The following is a 19,482-nucleotide window of genomic DNA, read 5'->3' as shown; positions in this document are numbered from 1 at the left end:
AACTTGTTCCTATCCTCTGCCCATTTTGCACTTGGATTTTTTTGTCTCTTTTTATGGATATTTAGGCCTCTTAAATATATATCTGGAGGGATGCTAATCTTTGATCAATTATATTCATTGCAGATATCTGGTACACTGTGGCTTGCTTGGCTTCCCTGCCTTTAGGAGTGTTTTGCTGGACCGAAGTAATTTTTTAACTTAATGTTGTTAAATGTGTCAGTCTTTTGCCTGTATGGCGTATGCCTTTGAATCTTCTTTAAGAGATCCTTCCCTACCCTCAAGGTTTTCTACATTTTTATATTTGTAATAAGATTTTTAGTCATCTGAAATGTATGTTTATGATTGTATTTAGTAGGGACCTAATTTCGTTTTTCTGTGTTTGTAACCAGTTGTCCCAGCACTGTTTACTGAAGTCTCTCCTTTCTCATTGGTCTGTAGCACTCTTCTGACATATACGAAGTTCCCATAAGTGGGTGGATGGGTTCCTGAGCTATCTACTGTTAATAGAAATTGCTCTCTCCCAGGCCAGTGCTTCACCAGCTAATTGAAGCCGAGAAACTTAGGTGGTGAAAAGAGAAGATGGGCCCTCTCCTGAGAGTTTCTGTTCCTGAGATTCTAGAGGCAGAGGGTATGTAAATCTGAAGTTACACCAGATCTCTTAAAATAGTGTAAAGCTACAGAAGTATAATAGTGTAGAATGGTGGAGTCAACATACATATACACTGGGTGAAAAGGTAGTCCTGGAGTGAAGCCCATCGTAGCTATAGTTTAACCCAAGTGCTGGCTTTTCTCTCCTGCGGCATACTGCAGTTGGAAGGGAGGATGCGGGGAAGCTTGTTCACGCCCCTCAAGTTGTGCGTTCCTCTTGGTCCCTTCTCTGCCTCCATCGCACACTTCTTTGGCTTCTTGCTGCAGCCGGCATGACTATGGTCCCTTGAGCTGCGTCTCCTCTGTAAGGACCTTGAGGTAGGGCAGACCCACTTCCCCCATGGCCTACGGGCTCTGGAGTAAATCTGCCAGCATTCAGATCCTGGCTCTGCCAGCTACTTACTGTGTGACCTGGGGAAAAGTCTTACACTCTGTGAGAATAAGGGTTCGGTCACTGCATGGAACACAAATAGCAGTGGTATTTTTTTTTCTATAGCAGTGGTTTAAAGAAGATGGGTTGAGTTCTCTCACAGACACAGGCAGCTTGGGGTGGGTGCAATAGTGCATGGTATCAGGGGCCAGACACCTCTCTTTTTGTTTTGAGGTCCGTAAGTGACTTTTACCTCATCCTGGCTGCCAGGCTCTAGCCATCAAGTCACACTCCATCAGCATGAAAGGAGGTTAGAAAAGAATGCACTACCTCTTATAAAAAACATGTCTCAAAGTTACACACAGCACTTCTGCCTATATTCAACTGGCCATTAGTCCCATGGCCATAGCCGTCTGAGGCTGAGAGACTGGGAAATGTCTTTATTTCCAGTGACCACATAGCTACCTAAACAGGATGAGGGATGCATAGTTATGGTGTGTCTTTTGGTTAACCAACATCGATGATGAAGTTACCAAAGCAATGAGAACCACAAGCTGATGTCTTAAAAGACAGTGGAAATGGGCCCTGGGAGGCAGCAGATGACAGCAGTGGGGATTAAGGTAAACCTCAGTCCTGGAGTTAAAATGAAGTGGAGGTGATGGAGCTGTACCAACACTCAGAGTTCAGTGTTTAGGAGACCCTGCGGCCCCCACCACTGCCACCGTCAGCTCTATACAGAATGCCTGCCAGTGGCTTAGAGTGGCCAAGGATGAGGTGCAGATGCATATGCACCCCCTGCCCCCGCTGTGGACATTTTTCATGCCCGACAGCACAGTCTCTGTGGATTGCAAGCTGATCAAACTATCCACAGTAGAAGCATGCCTGTGGTTTGTGATTCAGTGATGTGTTCTATGCTTATGTGGATTGAATGGGGAGGCAGGGTCCTGGGGTCACCCACTGAGAAGGACGCTGTAATCACCACCTTTCTTTCAGCTACTTTGGAAAGGTGATGTGAGGGACAGTGGATTTCTGGACAGCTTTGAACGGTGGTAGAGAGGAAGGGTCTGGTCTGAGTGGATGGCCAGAGGCTGTGGAGAAGCTTTGAGGACACTGGCCAGGAGCTCCCTGGAGGCAGCCAGGAGGTACTTGTCAGTACATGTGACCAGTTGCCAGTTGAAAATAAGCAGAAGTGCTGTGTTGCTGTGTGCACCACTGGACACCTTAGGAAGGATCTCGAGGCAGTGGTTGTGGACTCTAGAGAGTAACAGTGACAGTAGCAAAGCTTTATGCAGTGCCAACCTTGTACTAGGCTCATATTAAATGAGTTCACCTCAATTCTGGTAACAATGGGAGGTAACCACTATTCCAATTTCTATTTTATAGATGAGGAAACTGAGACAGAGAGATCACTGATTGGCCTAGATCAAGCAGGGAGTAGTTGGTATAGTAACCCATGGCATATGGTTTGTGGAATAGGTGCTCTTGACTAGTAGAAATAGGTCCTTCCTGCAGTGTGTAATTGTTAGCAAGCATGGGCTGCCATCTTCCTGTCAAGGACACTCAAAATACCCAATATAGGCTAGGCAAAGTGGCCCACACCTGTAATCCCAGCACTTTGGGAGGCAGAAGCAGGCAGATCACCTGAGGTCAGGAGTTTGAGACCAGCCTAGCCAACATGGTGAAACCCCATCTGACTAACAATACAAAAATTAGCTGAGCTTGGTGGCGGGTGCCTGTAATCCCAGCTACTGAGGAGGCTAAGACAGAAGAATCACTTGAACCCAGGAGGCAGAGGTTGCAGTGAGACAAGATCAGGCTATTGCACTGTATGTAGCCTATGCGACAACAGTGAAACTCTGTCTCAAAAAAAAAAGTATAATCTTATAATCCCAGCACTGTGGGTGGCTGAGTCATGAGAATCACTTGAGCTCAGGAGTTTAAGACCAGTCTGGGCAAGCTGGCAAGACCCCATCTCTACAAAAAATGAAAAATAGTCTGATTTTAGCCATTCGTGTGTGTGGTGGTGTCTCTTGGTGGTTTTGATTTGCATTTCCCTAGTGCTGACTAATAATGCTGGGTACCTGTTCATATGCTTATTGGCCTTCTTTTGTTAAATTTCATTAAGTTTTAAACTTTAAAGTCAAAGATTTCCCCATGAGAATGACTTTTTAAATGACCAAAAAGGGGGATAAGAACATTAATTTTTGAAGAGAAGGCCTCTGAGAAAAATGCAGTTGTACCCAGCTACTACTTTGCAAATGACCCATGCATTTTAATTTTCCTCTAAGGAAGACCAAGGAAGAGTCTTATCACCTCAAGGCAGGAGACATAGGGATTTGGGTTATTTAATAAGAGTGGCAGGTTTAAAAACTCAAACCCGGAAGACTCCCTAGAGTTTCTCCCAGGAGGTAGGGAAGGGCCCCATCCATGGAGAGAGGAGGAGGATATGACTGACAGCAGCAGTTCCCAATCTCTAGGGACCAGGGACTGGTGTCATAGTAGACACTTTTTCCACAGACGGGTTGGGGGATGATTTGGGGGTGAAACTGTTCCACCTCAGATCATCAGGTGTTAGATTCTCATGCGGAGCGTGCCACCAAGATCCCTGGCAAGCGCAGTTCACCATAGGGTTCAGGTTCCTATGAGAATCTAATGCCACTGACCTGACAGGAGGTGGAGCTCAGGTGGTAATGCTCATTCCCACCACTTACCACCTGCTGTGCAGCCTGCTTCCTAATAGGCTACAGACTGGTACTCTCCATGGTCTGGGGGTTAGGGACCCCTGATTTAGAGGAAGTAAGGGCGTGGCTTACCCTGGGCCCTGGGGTATTCTGGGAATGGAGAGGATGGAGAGAAGAGAGGAGGCAGGGAAGACCTCCCCTTGCTCCTCATTTGGGACTGGGGAGAAAGTCAGGTCTCAGGCTCAACAGTACCTGACTCTACACCACCTTCCAAAGGGAACACAGTGGGGTTGGATGGTAGGCACGGGTTATCTTCTCTGAGCCTCAGCACAAGACAGAAGGTTCCCACAGTTTTTCAGTGGGCAAGTGGTAGGTTCCCAAGCAGAGAGCCAGCAGTCCCTCTCTGAGGCCTGCAGTGGAGTGGGGTGAGGTGTTTGCTGAGCCAAGTGTCTGTCAGTCAGAGCCTGGGAGGCTGGGCTGGCTCGCAAGCACCTGTTACAGCCAAACCAAGAGATGAGGCTCCGAGTTCTGCCGGCAGAGATGGCCGCCCAGGCCATCCTCCTGCTCCTACCCCAACCTCCAGTACTCCAGAGCCGACTTGCAGGGGAACAGAAACCTGAGAGGCTGAACATACCCATGGGGAAACACATGTAGTAAAATATTTGGGGAATCAGGAAGAATTCTCTGTATTATTCCTCAACCTTTCTCTAGGTTTGAAATTATCAAAATAATTAAAAAAAATTATAACAACATTCTCATATTAAAACACTGTTTCTTTTCTTCAGTTTTTGATTTTTCTTTTTTTACTCTAGCCTGATTTATCCTAACAATAGGTGGTCTTGATTTTTAAATACTTTCTTCTCCAAGACTTTCATGACACCCACTCTCTACTGGTTCCGAAAATGTTGGATTTTGTCTCAGCCCTTGCTCCTGGAAACAGCTAAGGTTGAGAAAACCCCCCATGCTTTGTGTTCTAGTAGACAGCTTCCTGCAAAGAGCCATCTTCCCTAACTAGGCCTCTTAGATGCCTCTCTTGTTTAATTATGACAGGAGCACACACACACACACACACACACACACCCTCCAAATTCCCATTCTTGGTCTTTTAAATGATCACCGGAGCTACTTTTCCCCACTGATTAATCGGAACAAAATGCTCATTCACCAAACTTCCCTCTTTTTTTTTTGAGACGGAGTTTTGCTCTTGTTACCCAGGCTGGAGTGCAATAGCACACTCTCGGCTCACCGCAATCTCCGCCTCCTGGGTTCAGGCAATTCTCCTGCCTCAGCCTCTTGAGCAGCTGGGATTACAGGCACGCACCACCGTGCCCAGCTAATTTTTTGTATCTTTAGTAGAGACGGGGTTTTACCATGTTGACCAGGATGGTCTCGATCTCTTGACCTCGTGATCCACCCGCCTTGGCCTCCCAAAGTGCTGGGATTACAGGCTTGAGCCACTGCGCCCGGCCCCTAACTTCCCTCTTTTTCCCAGGTCCCTAAACTTTCCTGAGCCGGCAGACAGCCCCTCTGGAGAAGAGGTTGGCTCCAGAGGCAGACATCTCCCATCTATTTGATCTTGCCACCCTTCCACTCCACTTCCCCACATCTGTTCTTTGTGGTCGTGTTTACTCCCCTATTAAGAAAACAAAACGAAAAAACTTGTTAGCCTGGATCTGGAGACTCCGGAAGATCCTAACCGTCAGAGGTTCCCCCCATTGCAATGGTCCCGTTTTCTTCCCCTTCCCATCCTTGTGATAATCCTTTTAAAAAATCCCCTTACTAAATCCAGTTTCTAAAATTTAAGTTTTTTAGAGACAGTGTCACCCATGCCGGAGTGCAATGGCATAATCATAGCTCACTGCAACCTCACATTCCTGGACTCAAGCAATCCTCCCACCTCAACTGGGGCTACATGGATGCATCAGCATGCCTAGCTAATTTTTTTTAAATTTTTGTCTAGATGGGGTCTTGCAATGTTGCCCAGGCTGGTCTGGAACTCCTGGCCTCAAGTGATCATCCAGCCTCAGCCTCCCAAAACGCTGGAATTTAGGCATGAACCACTGCACTCAGCTCCAATTTTATTTTGTTTGATAATTTCCTCCTACTTTTCTTCCCTCCTCTAGCTCATTCCTTGGCCATTTTCCAGCTGCTTCTCTGCTTTTACCCTAGATGCAGGAGATTTTCAGCCCTCAGTTCTGATTCCCCTTTGCAGCTTGCTGCTCCTCCCTCCCCAACGTGATCCTGTCCATTCACATGGCTTTCACATGCTGGTTGCCTTCCCCAGTATCTCTCCCTCCTAACAGAGCCCTGCTGTGCTCAGGGTGTCCTCTTCACATTTAGCATTGCTCATCTCCCAGGGTCTTGAGTACTTAGGAGAGGCCACGTGACTCAGCTCTGCCAAAGTCTAGTGCTTGGGTCTTCTAGAAAGATATTGTTTTCCTGGTTTTAAAAGGGGAAGGGGTGCCTCAGTCATGATCTGCCTTTTTTCCTTGCATGGGACACAGTTGTGATGCTTTGAGATGTCATAGGCACTTAGTGACCACCAGCATGAAAGCCATAGGCAAAGCATGTATGATAGAGAAGGAAACCACAGGCTGGGGATATGATGACTTCCTTAAGTAGCTCCCTCAGCCACCCCAGGACTTCTTTTTTGTTTGTTTAGAAATGGAGTCTCACTCTGTCACCCAGATTGGAGTGCAGTGGCACCATCTCGGTTCACTGCAATCTCTGCCTCCCCAGTTCAAGCGATTATCCTACCTCAGCCTCCCGAGTAGCTGGCACTACAGGCGTGTGCCATCATGCTCTGCTGATTTTTTTTTTTTTTTTTTAGAGAGATGGCGTTTCATCCTGTTGGCCAGGCTGGTCTTGAACTCCTGACCTCAGGTGATCTGCTGGCCTTGGCCTCCCAAAGTGCTGGGATTACAGGCGTGAACCACTGAGACTGGCCCACACTGTTCTGATTACTATAGCTTTGTAATATGTTGTGAAAGGATGTGTGAGGCCTCCAACTTTAATCTTTTTCATGATTGTTTTGGCTATTGGGGATCCCTTGAGATTCCATATGAATCTTAGGACAGTGTTTTTCTCTCAAAAAAATGTCAGGAGGAGGACCCTGAGCCAGAGATAGTTCTTAGCTTAAACTCTACAGCAGTGGTTCTCAAAATGTGGTCCCGGGGACCCATGGATCAAAACTATTTTGTAATAAAACTACATTACCTTCCCATTCTCGTTCTCTTACAAGTGTACACTGGAGTTGTCCGGAAGCTGCATGGTATGTGTTATCACAAGGGATTGAATACGGAAGCAGGTATGAGAATCCAGCTGTCTTCTATTAAGATATTCTATATATTCTAATAAAGAAAATTACAAAAATGTAAACAAATGCCAGTCTTCATGAAAGGTTATTTGAAAATATAGCTATTTTCAAAAACTTATTTATGTTAAAATGAAATGTTTATTTTTTAAAAAGTTGACACATAAATTAAAAAAAAAAAACATGTCTTAGTTATAATTTCTCAACAAGATAGAATTAACCCACATTACAAAAGGTCTTTGCAGTCTTCAGTAAGTTTTACAAGTGTAAAAGGGTCCTGAGACCAAAGCGTTTGCGGTCCACTGTTCCTCCAGAAGGCTACGGCTTTTTTCTGGTGGCTTTACACTTCTGCTGTCCTTCAGTTACGTCCCTTCCTGCCTCCAGGGTCTCCTCCATTTGCCTTGAATTTCTCCGTCTGTTAGTTCCACTCCAGCATGGCCACATGAGGGCAGCCGATTCCGCCCTGAGGCCTGCGGGGACCTCAAGCCCAGGTGTTCACCAGGTCGGCCTCCGGCATCCAGTTTCCACCACCGAGTCCCTGGCAGGTGGTACTGGAGAAGCAAAGATGACAAACCAAGTCCTTGCTCTGTGGGAAGCTCAGGCCCCCTGTGCTCTCCCTCCCAGGTGCTAGCAGAGAGGCCCCAGCCAGGGCCTGAGCACATCACAGGATTGACATGTTTGGTGAATGAACATTATTACCTCCGTGTTGTGCAGAGCTGAGCACAGAATTTTGTCTTCCAGATCCTGAGCTTTAACCTGGAAGGGTTAGTCCTTCTTGCCATTGCCTGCAGGGAAAGAGCTCTAGAATATTTAAGGTTCAGGAGCATGCAGTTAAGTGAGAAAGGGAAAGGAGGTACGTTTTATCTAGTCTTGGATTAAGGTGGAAGAAAAGGGCAGATGTGAAGTTTCCCCAAAACTAGGGCTTTATTTATTTTGATCAGAACAGTCATGGACATCTCTAGCAATGGAAAGCAGTCCTGCAGTCATTTAACACAGATATCAGCTCTGTATCCTGTTAGCCAGCGGCCCCTACCACTTCTCCCAACAGTCTTAAAGCAACCTGCATGAAGGAGCTGACTCAGTGCTGGTCACTAGAAAGGGCATGAGCTCTGAAGTCCCAATACAAGGCTTTAATTCCAACCCTCCCGGCTCCTGGTCTGTGCTCTTTCCCCTTTACTATAAGGCCAACTTCACTTTGGTTTTACCCCCCAAATATTCATCATTGTATTGATTCAATGCAATGATACATAAAAAATCAGCAGTCTGATAAAGTGTGGCCTACTGGCTAAGAGGTGCAGGGCTTTGAAAGGATAGGCAAGGTAACATTCCTGGTTCCACCATGTATTAGCTGTGTAACCTCGGGCAAGTTGCTTACCATCTCTGAGTCTCAATTTTTTTCAACTGCAGAAAGCAGATAATAATATTACAGGGTTGCTGAGAGAATACGACCTTAGGTTTCTAAAGTGCTTAATTCAATACCTGGCTCATAGTAAGCGCTCAATAAACACCAGTTATCAACATCACTGCATTTGAAACATACAGCTTTTTCAAGTTAACGTAAGAATTTCAGAAGTCCTGTAATTCAGTGTTTTTCAAAGTGTGTTCAAAACACTTCCCTCAAGATGTTCTGTGAAAAAGGGTTCTGTGGCCCAATATGATGGGTTGTATATTAAAGTCTCAGAGAAGCTGTAAAGAAACCTGTTGAACTTTGATTATTCCGATCTTTATCAAATGAGTTTGACTGTAGAACTCTCTTCACACATCACCTTCTTTTTTCTTTTTTGAGATTGAGTTTTGCTCTTGCTTCCCAATGGCGTGATCTTGGCTCACCGAAACCTCTGCCTCCAAGGTTCAAGCGATTCTTCTGCCTCAACCTCCTGAGTAGCTGGGATTACAGGCACGCACCACCACGTCCAGCTAATTTTGTATTTAATAGAGGCGGGGTTTCTCCATATTGGTTAGGCTGTTCTCAAACTCCTGACCGCAGGTGATCTGCCCACCTCGGCCTCCCAAAGTGCTGGGGTTATAGGCGTGAGCCACTGCGCTTGGCCCACACAGCACTTTTTAACTTCCAGGTTGCCGGTAGACAGAGCTCAATCACCATTAACCATCACTGAGAATCATAACAGATGCTAGATCACATTTATGGAAGGTTTGCTCTATGCCAGGCACTGTGATATGCACAAGGCCTGTATTATCTCACTCTATTCATAACACTAAGAAGTAGCTATACCGTGTTTTACAGATGAAAACGTAGGCTTAGAAGAGCTAAGTAACTTGCCCCAGGTTATACACCAAGAAATCATCAGCATGCAAACTCAGGTTGGCCTGGCTCTGGAATTCAGCTTTGCCACCACCCTGTACTGTTTCCACAGCCTACTGCATCACCCCTGACTTTTGGACAGTCCTTCCTTGTATTGAGCTGGAATCCAATTCTAATTCCAATCGCTTTCTCCAGGGTGCACATAAATGTATGGTGAAACATATATTTAGTTTCAACTCTAAATATCCTTTATTTATGGTGAAACATATATTTAGTTTCAACTCTAAATATCCTTTATTTGTCATTGTTTCTGGAGTTGTGTTTATTCTGTTCCTTTCTCTCTCTCTTTTTTTTTGAGATGGAGTTTTACTCTTGTTGCCCAGGCTGGAGTGTAATGGCGCGATTTCAGCTGACCGCAATCTCTGCCTCTTGGATTCAAGTGATTCTCCTGCTTCAGCCTCCTGAGTAGCTGGGATTATAGGCATGCACCACCACACCTGGCTAATTTTTGTATTTTTAGTAGAGAGAGGGTTTTTCCATGTTGGTCAGGCTGGTCTTGAACTCCCAACCTCAGGCAATCCTCCTGCCTCGGCCTCTCAAAGTGCTGGGATTACAGATGTGAGCCACCTCACCTGGCCTCCTTTTTCTCTTGACTTGCTCAAATACTTCAGCATTTCATTTGGACTGAACAACTTGAAACTGAACACAGTTCTGTCTGCTCTCTTATAGTATGATATTTGCATTTTTAGGAAGTCACACATTATCAAAACATATAAGAACTTTTTATTTTTTTGAGACAGAGTCTTGCTCTGTCACCCAGGCTGGAGTGCAATGGCACAATTTCAGCTTACCACAACCTCTGCCTCCCAGGTTCAAGCGATTCTTATGCCTCAGCCTCCTGAGTAGCTGGGGATTACAGGTGCCTGCCACCACACCAGGCTAATTTTTGCTTTTTTAGTAGAGACATGGTTTTGTCCTGTTGGTCAGGCTGGTCTCAAACTCCTGACCTCATGATCAGCCCACCTTGGCTTCCCGATGTGCTGGGATTACAGGCGTGAGCCTCTGCATCTGGCAGAACTAAATTTTTTTATGTCCATAACAGCACATTGTTAACAGTTTCTCACCAGTAGCACTACTTTTATTACTTTTATGACTAATTGTCTCCCTTGTTTAGTAAACAAAGCACAAAGCCACTAAAACCAAGTAGCTGGGCTATTCCCAGCAGCTTTCCCCACCATACACTGATTGTTCCTAACTACAATCTGTTTGTAACCAACAGCAGTTCCTAGTGATGCAAACAGTGCTTTCCATTTAAACAGTTTCATTATAGCCAATTCTAGTTCTGAAAATACCACTGCAAGAAAAACACTTGAATTCTCAGTGTGGTTTGACCAAGGTAGCTTGGAACTATCCTTTTCCTTGTTCTGAACATTATACTTCATTTGTTCAGCCCAGGATCTCATTTATTTTGGGGAGCTGTATTACCCTATATGTACATATGGAGCTTGTCTCCAACTCAAATTAATTTTCTCCTACAATTCTGCTATACATCAGCAGTTATACTTTGGAGCCCACATGGCAGGATACTATACTTAACATCTGTTCAAGTTCATCTGTTTAGGTCTGGCTTGTTGTTCCAGCCTGTGCGGATCATCTAGGAGTGGTGATCATTCTCCCTCAGCCTGTGTCCTCCGTGAAACTGATAAACCTGCCCCAGAGCAGCACTTTCCAACAGGAGGTTGTATGAAGATGGACATGTACCAGATCTGTGCTGTCCAATATGGTAGCCATTAGCCACACGCAGTTTTTGAGCACTTGAAATGAGGCTCGTGCAACTGAGAACTGAATTTTAAATTGTCTTTAATTTTAATTACTTTAAATAGTCCCATATGGCTAATAGATGTCACACTGGACAGTGTTATAGCTCTAGATGTTCACCTGAAATGCAGGTAAAAATATTAAGTAGAACAGAGACCTGCTTCTGTCACTGGTGTCCAAACTCTGGACTGGGGATGGTCATTCAAGGATTATCCACCACCTGTATTTATAATAACTCAGTGCACAATTTTGTCCACCAGCACATATAAGTATCAGTGAAGGATTTTGTCAAGTGCTTTGTAAAAAGCAAGATGGCCTAGATGTATGTGGCCCTGCCCTGCTCTACCAGTCTCATGATTTGTTTTCCTAGAAAACAGGGTTGTTGTTTTTTTCTGTTTGTAGAAATAATACATGCCTACTGTGGCAAAATGCAGGAAAGTACCTAGAGGAAATTAACAATGACCAAAATTCTGCCATCTTGAGATAACTATTGTTAACATTTCAGCATTTTTTTCAGCTTTTTTCTCTGTCGGTATTTTTCACATCACTGAATCATACCTTCTCTGTTACTTACATTGTGTTTTTTTTAATTTTCAAAAATCCTTAAAATTTTTTTAATTGACAAAAATGTATTTCTTTATCATGCACAGCATGTTGTTTTCAAGTATGCATACACTGTGGAATGGCTAAATCAAGTTAATAAGCACACACATTACTTCACATATGTATCATTTTTTTGTGGTAAGAACACCTAAAACCTACTCAGCAATTTTCAAGAATACAACAAATTGTTATTAACTATAGTTATATAAACCGAAAATAAAATTCTAAGGCCCTGCAACCATTTGAAAGGACCCCTCCTCCCAGCTAGGGCATTCCAAAGTTAGCCTAAAAAACTGGTTCAGGCCATGATGGGAAGAGAGGGTTGGACATGCCTCATACTCTCTTCCCTTTGGGATTTCAGGAAAAGCTGACCAGCATTTAAAGTCGATACAGACCTTAAGTCTGCTAAGAAACATTTACAATCTTTTCTCTCCAAAGCCTGCTACTTGAAGGCTTCACCTGCATGATCAGACTTTGGTCTCCACAACCCCTATCATAATCCAGACATTCCTTTCTATTCATAATAACTCAACCAATTGCCAATCCAAAATTTAAATTCTACCTATAACCTGAAAGTTCCTCCACTTCAAGTTGTCACACCTTTCTGGACCAAACCAATGTATATCTTATATGTTTTTGGTGTCTCATGACTCTCTAAAATGTGTAAAACTAGGCTGTGTCCCAACCACCCTGGCCACATGTTCTGAGGGTCTCCTGAAGGCTGTGTCATGGGTCATTGGTCACTCATATTTGGCTCAGGATAAATCTCTCCAAATATTTTACAGAATTTGACTCTTTTCATCAACACCACCATGTTGTACAATAGATCTCTTAAACTTATCCTTCTTATCTAACTGAAATTTGTATCCTTTGACTAAACCTCTCCAACCCCTGCCTCCCAGTCCCTGGCAACCACCATTGTACTCTCTGCTTCTATGAGTTCAACTTTCTTTTTTTTTTTTTTGAGATGGAGTCTCACTCTTGTTGCCCAGGCTGGAGTACAATGGCATGATCTTGGCTCACTGCAGCCTCCGCCTCCCAAGTTCAAGTGATTCTCCTGCCTCAGCCTCCTGTACGAGTTCAACTTTATCAGATTCCATGTGTAAGTAAGATCATGCAGTATCTGTCTTTCTGTGCCTGGCTTATTTCACTTAATATAATGCCTCCAGGTTCATCCATGCTCTTCTAAATGACAGGATTTCCTTCTTGTCTAAGGCTGAATAGTATTCCATGTGTATGTATACCACGATTTCTTTATCCATTCATGTACTGATGAACACTTAAGTTGATTCCATTGTTTTGGCCATTGTGAATAATGCTGTAATGAACGTGTAATGTAAAGAGTGCAGATACCTCTTTAACATACTGATTTTATTTTCTTTGTATATGTATATATTATAGTAGTGGGATTGCTGGATTATATGGCAGTGCTGTTTATAATTTTTTGCTTTTTATGTTTTCTTTACTACTTTTAAATTTTTAAGAGTATTTTACAAATATTTCTCATATTATTAAACACTCTTTGAAAACAGTCTTGAAGGCTGTATGATAACTCATTGTATCAGTGGTTAATAATCTCCATAGTCACTCCCCTGTTGCTCTACTTTCAGCTTGCATCTAAGTTTTTGCTATTACAAATAAAACTGTGCTAATCATCTTCTTGTGCAAAACGTAATACTTCCTGAAGGTGTATTATTAAATCTAAGAATGTGAACATTGTTAAGGCTAACTCTTCTGAAAGAGGAAATGAGATTATCCTGGACCACAGGCTTGTTCTTTATGGCCAGTTCTTTCCCTTCTGAATATTCAAGGCCATCCATTTCATCCTCTCTTTCAGCCACTCATCCCATATTAATGTCAAGTTCACCTTTATATACTTTTACATTCTAATTTCTTAGCCCTTTTGAAAATCAGGAAGACACTGTCTGCCTCGTCAGTCTTCCAGAAATATTTCTGTTGCTGCAGGTTCCTTAAAAATGAAGTCTCTGATCTGTGAGCTCCCTCAGTACCCTTGAATATGATATATGCAGGTCAGAAGAGCTGAGCTGTTCTGGGGCAGCAAGGTGCTTTCTTACTGCCTCCTTCTGTACTTGGAGCTTCAAGTTCTCTTTCCAATAGTGCTCTTCAACTTTCCACCCTGACCATAATTCTCTTTAATAAGGGAAACCAAAGGAGTGTGTGGCAGAGTGTCAGTTGCTGGGCGAAATTCATGCTCTCCTCTACTTCCCAGGCACACAGCTGGGGGACATCTCCCAGGCTCCCCTGCAGCCAGGTGTGGTCATGCCATTGAGGTCCAGCCAGCGAAGCATGGGCAGAAGTAACATGTGCCTCTGTCGGCCTGGCCATTAAGATCCCTGCATGAAGTGGAGATGACACCCAGTGAGACCTTGGAAGTCACATGATGAAGAGGCCAGAGCTTTTGTCAGGCAGTGTGGAGGAGGAGCATCCTGATGACCCACTCACCCCTCGACAGTTGTGTTTGACTGTGGACCTGTTTTCTCTTTGGCCACTCTGGGCTCATTTGCAGTTATAACCTCATTGCTTCTGCTTGAGCTGTCCTTCCTTTATCTCAGATCATGAGATCAAGCATGCCTAAATTTTCTCCAAGTACCTTGGGATTCTGAACTCTTGGTACAGAGTCAAGCTGTCCCAGGCTCCTGGAATGGCAGGGAGCTTTCTGTCACTCTCATCTTGCCTTTTCCCCTAGCAGTGCAGAATTAGATCCAAAATGGTGCTTCTCTTCATCATTCTCTCTGCTTTCTGAGAAATGGAATTTTCATTTTGGTAAGAATTTGATAGAAATGGTATTTTAAATTTTAATAGAATTGAGAAAAAACATTCATAGCCACAGTTGTCTGGTATGTAATGAAGGTAGATCTTGCTGAATGAAACATCCTTCTCTGCTACTTGGTGGGTTTAAATGGCCGAGTTCGGTAGTAGGAACGGTAGAGAAATAAATGACTCTACAGAATAAAGGGGGAAGGATGTGGAGTTCTGGAAGCAATACCAAAGGGAAGGAGTAAGGAGGAGAGATGGGAGAATGAGGAGAGCAGGCTGGACCACTCCATGAGGGGAACCAGCCTAAAATCCTCATGGGACCGGTTGGCTCAAGAGCTTCTGAGAACAGTGTCTAATATTTTATTTGAGTTGTTGAATAGATCTCCACTCCCTTGAGGGGTTAGTACTGGGCTGGACAGGTGTTGGGGTTTACTTGGGTGGTGGCAAAATATTAGGGAAAGTTAGAAGATTATAGTCTCAAACCTTTGGGAAGGTCAAAAGTTCTGATGGAACAGGCTGATGGCAGCCAGTGTTAGAATTAAGTCATAGGGTAAAAGAACAATAAAGTTACCCCAGCTAAGTCTGTTTACCCCACATTCCTTTGTCTCTACTCTATTGTTTGCTGATGTAAACTTTGTGCTGATGGTCCTCTCAGGGAGATGTCAAAGGGGAATTGCCTGTTAACAGTGTTTACTCTGGGCCCTGGAACCAAAAGCTTTTATCATTCGTAAAACCACTCTTTTAACCGTGTTAATTATCCACAAGTGTGTTACTTAAAACTTCTGTTATGAAATTTATACTGAATAAATGTGAGGATGGAGAGGGAGTCTTGGTCAGTTGGCTGCCATCAGCCTCCGTAAGCAGCTGACGACCGTCCCTAACCCACCTGAATCACTGAATCAGATGTGAGAGTGCATTTATTCATCCGGCCTTGAGTCAGGGTCTGCAGGACAGACCTCCACAGGTGGTGTCAACATCTCAGGTGGTGACCCTCATGTGAACAAGGTCATAGGTGGTACCTCGTGTAGGGGACCCCATGTGAGGTGACCCGATGTGACACTTGCCACAGCTGGTGCCTGAACGGGGACCCACAGACATGATCAAGGTCTCAGACAGGGACACCACACAGATGCTGAGACAGTCCACAAGCTGAATTCTCCAGATGCAGGGGCTGAGAACCAGCAGTGACTATACGTGTGAGCCTCTGCCCGCCTTCTGCCCTGGCCTGCCTCCTGAGAACTTGCCAAACTTTCGAGAAGGAATTTAGACTTCCAAAGGATGGTGAATAGAAGTTTGAACCAATCTTATCTAGGGAGGCTCCCATTGACATCCAAATTATGTAATAATCATGGCCACTAGTAAAATACTACTACTATTACTATCACAAAAATAAGAAATTAAGTAGTTAGGTCAGGAATTTGGCCCGTTCCAACACTGAGGCCAGAGAGATTACACCGTGTACCTGAGGGACGCTCTGCTCTTGTTCTCAGGTTCTCTGGCTCCTATTCCTTGTGTCCTCAGTCCTTGCCTGTGAAGAGAGTGCAGTGAGCAGGGTAGCTCCTCACCCTCCTCCTCAGGTACCAGGTGCTCCTGGGCCCTCAAGGTCTCAGCTCTTCCTTGAGCAGCTCCTTCAGGGGCTGTTGGTTTTATCAATGACTCATCTGTCAAAGAGCTGAGCTCAGGGGTACATATTGGGGGAGTGAGTTTCCTACTACCTTGGAGACGGTTTTTTCCTAATAAGGGGAAGCATGTGAGAAATAAGTTCATTAATAAGTTCATCATCGGTCATAAAAATATTTCATCTGTTGGCAGAAGGCCTAAATCTTCGTTCCCATGAAAGATTTACTCCTCAAACCAGAAGGATGAACTAAAGGTTATGAGACATTGGGGCCATCTGGCAGCTATGGAGAAAGAGTCTGTGGATCTGACCTACCATTCTCCTCCTGTCCAGATAAGGATGTGTGTTTGTGTGTTGACTGGTGAGGACAGGAGGAGGTTTCCTGAGTACAGAGTGCCAAAGCGTAAAGCCTGAGATAAAAAGTCATAAATAGACCTAGAGCCTGACCCAGAGCCAGGCCCAGTGTCCTTGGGCTGGTAAGACTTGCAGGCCAGGTCCCAGTTGGGGAGGGGGGACTGGGGCTGAGCAGCTGCTGTGGAAATTTCCATGGGCTGTCCACTAGCTCTTGGTAAGCTCTTGCACTCGGCATGGCATGGGCAGGACATGGGTTATGAAAGAGGCACAAGACTTAGTCCAAGCTTATAAGGAGCTAGGCCCCTAGAGAAAAGACTCTTGCCAAAGAAGCAAGTAAATAAACAGCTTAGAAAATCTTGAAACAAAGTTGTAAATAAGGTCAAGGCATGGAACCAGTCAAGAAAAGTCAGTATCACTTTCCAATTATTAGAACCTCGTTTCACCTTCTCAGGAAAATGCTGAAAATATGAACTTCGCATTAAGGTAAAAGTGGATTTCATCATTTTAAATACTAATAAAGAGGTCACAAACAATATATTAGTTTTTTTTTTAAGAAAAATAATTTTTTTACAGGAGTTTTAAAATGTGTTTTATATTGAGTGGTTATTTCATGTTTTCTTAATTGTACTGAACTAAAAATAAACTAGGTAGTTTGTTCACATAACAAATATACACTCAAAGACGTGCGTACAAATTTTCCACTTGTCCATTTTTCTTTTCTCAGCGTTACTTCAAATGCCTCATTCCCATCATGTTGAATTGTTCAGCATCTTTTGTATCATTTCCAGGGCGTCTCTGGGAGTAGCGATGCCTGTCTTCCCCCAGCACACTGATAACTCCAACATACCCACAATTCACACCTCCTCTTTTCTCTGATGTGTGCCACTTTTTGGCACAACAGAAAAAACACACTACTAGGATTTGAAAAACTAAATTCTGGGCCAGCTTAGGTCATATACTACAGAAACCTTAGGTCATATATTCTCCCCAGGCACGTTTCTCCACTGCAAAAAATAATTCATATTTGCTTGGTTCTTTGTAGTCCTTTACTATTTCAGGGATCTTCATGATAAAACTTAAATTTAAGTAAGGTAGCATTATGCTCATTTTATAGAAGAAATTCCATCTCAAAGAGGATATAGTCTCCCAAAGATCCCACAAGTAGTAATATATTAGGCAGAGCTAAACTCACACACTCTCGCTCAAGATCCTAGTACCGGTACATGCCATGCTAGTAAGTTTGCTGAAATGGATGAAGCAGCGATTTTTCAGGTCCCTTCCTACGATCCTGTTCTCTGCTTCTCCTTGCTATTTTTTCTCTCCTCTCTCAACTACTGTTAACATCCAAAACTATATATAATCACCAAATTTCATTTACCATGGTTTTTTGATTTAATCTTAAAATTTTTCCATTTCCATGTTAAATCTAGAGAAACGTTACTTTTTCAAGTTTCTACTGCTGCCTGCCTCTCTGAAGGCCAATGGGACCTACCTATTTGTTTGCCAAAGCAGAAATTCCCAACATTTTGTAAACACCACTAATTACTTTTTATAACTGTAAAGACAGTTATTCCATACTTAAAGCCAATTCAAAATAAAATAAATCCTCAATACTTTCTATTCCCTGGAGTAGTAATTTTAGTTAGATTCTGTTGATTTATTATTTTCTCCTGTGTGCCTTTATTTGAGAAACACTGTTAGTCTACTTTGCTATCAAGTCTCATTCCCTAACAAGAAAATGTCAGTCTTAAGAGTCAGGAAAGCTTTTACTTTCATATATCACATATGAAGAATGAACTAAACATCAAACTTGGAAAGTAAAACTTAAATGAGGGATTCAGGACATTTCCCAAGGGGTCATATGACCAATTTAAAAGTGGGTTTTGATGTGCCTAAAATAACAAATTAACTCTTTTTCTTAAAGGTACAGATGTGCTGATTAGTCATGCTGACATGTACGTATGAAATATGCCGAAACCAAATTAAAAGAAAACAAAATACATTCTTTGGCAATCTTGAAAAGTCAGAGAGCTTGATAAATATTAATAGTATGCTCTCACAATGAGAGCATTAAACACTTGGTAAATTAACATAATTTAATAAAAAATGAAAAAATATACAGGAAGAGGAGTAAGGAGTACACATAGGACTTTTTGGGACTTTCTTCATTTTGATTGTATTGCTTTCTTCAGGAGGGAAGATTTTGACTTCAAAAATAACAAAATATTTAAGAAGGGAATTCACATCTTTCTGTTCTAGATGGTATTCTTGTGCTATTTTCTCAGTAGTCCATGTTTCTGGATAAAGCTTATGGTTATTGAGAGGTGTCAATCTTTCTACAGTGGGAATTTTGCCTTTGGGAATGCTCTTAATATTTATCATATCAAAGTGATGGCCTTTCAGCAATCTGAATTCCTTAGGCTCTTGACATGTTTCAGCAGCTTTTACCTGCACGGAAGACTCAGGATCTTTGCAATCAACATACACACCTTTTAGAAATGATAGCAGCATGTCACCTTTATGGGCAATCTCTCTCTTAATTTCTGGATAGACACTAATCTGCTCTCACAGGAGGCTGTTGGTAGAGGGGTGCCTGCAGCGGGAGAGGGCTTAATCTTGCTGATTTCCCATTCTGCTCGGTTCTCGAGGTTGAAATTCCTGATCCCACAATTCACCACAGCCCCTATCTCCTTGTAACATGATGCTGTCAGGTTCATGCCGCATGTCAGAAAAAACTTTTTATAATTAATCACCACTTGCCAGAGTTTGAGATACCCTTAAGAATTCAGGTTAAACTTACGAATTGTTTTTAATACAGAACAATGACAAATTATCCAAAGACATTAGTTCCATGTATTGGTAATTGTTACCAAAAGCCTTACAGTGTGAAATTTTGTAAAATCAATGTTGCAACTATCCCAGGAATTGGAGATTTGTGTTTTTCTCCTTTCTAGTAAGATTCAGGTTGTGTGTGTGTGTGTGTATATGTATGTACAAGTGTGTGCACACGTGTGCATGTGCAATGCATCAACCCAC

The 19,482-nt window shown here is 43.2% G+C and overlaps 1 long non-coding RNA gene and 1 pseudogene across 1 annotated transcript; one reads left to right on the top strand and one right to left on the bottom strand.

Moving 5' to 3' along the window:
• The first annotated feature begins 520 nt into the window (after nucleotides 1-520).
• On the top strand, nucleotides 521-17,140 carry LOC144580369 (uncharacterized). Its single transcript, XR_013529790.1, has 4 exons — nucleotides 521-628; nucleotides 6,941-7,006; nucleotides 9,634-12,798; nucleotides 13,927-17,140. It is a non-coding gene; the product is annotated as an uncharacterized LOC144580369 (long non-coding RNA).
• Nucleotides 17,141-18,159: 1,019 nt separating this feature from the next.
• Nucleotides 18,160-19,195, bottom strand: LOC118149551 (NADH dehydrogenase [ubiquinone] 1 alpha subcomplex assembly factor 4 pseudogene; annotated as a pseudogene).
• Nucleotides 19,196-19,482: the final 287 nt, after the last annotated feature.

Source organism: Callithrix jacchus, chromosome 19 (assembly GCF_049354715.1).
Source record: "Callithrix jacchus isolate 240 chromosome 19, calJac240_pri, whole genome shotgun sequence".
Lineage (NCBI taxonomy): Eukaryota > Metazoa > Chordata > Mammalia > Primates > Cebidae > Callithrix > Callithrix jacchus.
The sequence above is the reverse complement of the archived record's forward strand: the minus strand, read 5'-3'. Positions and strand labels throughout refer to the sequence as shown.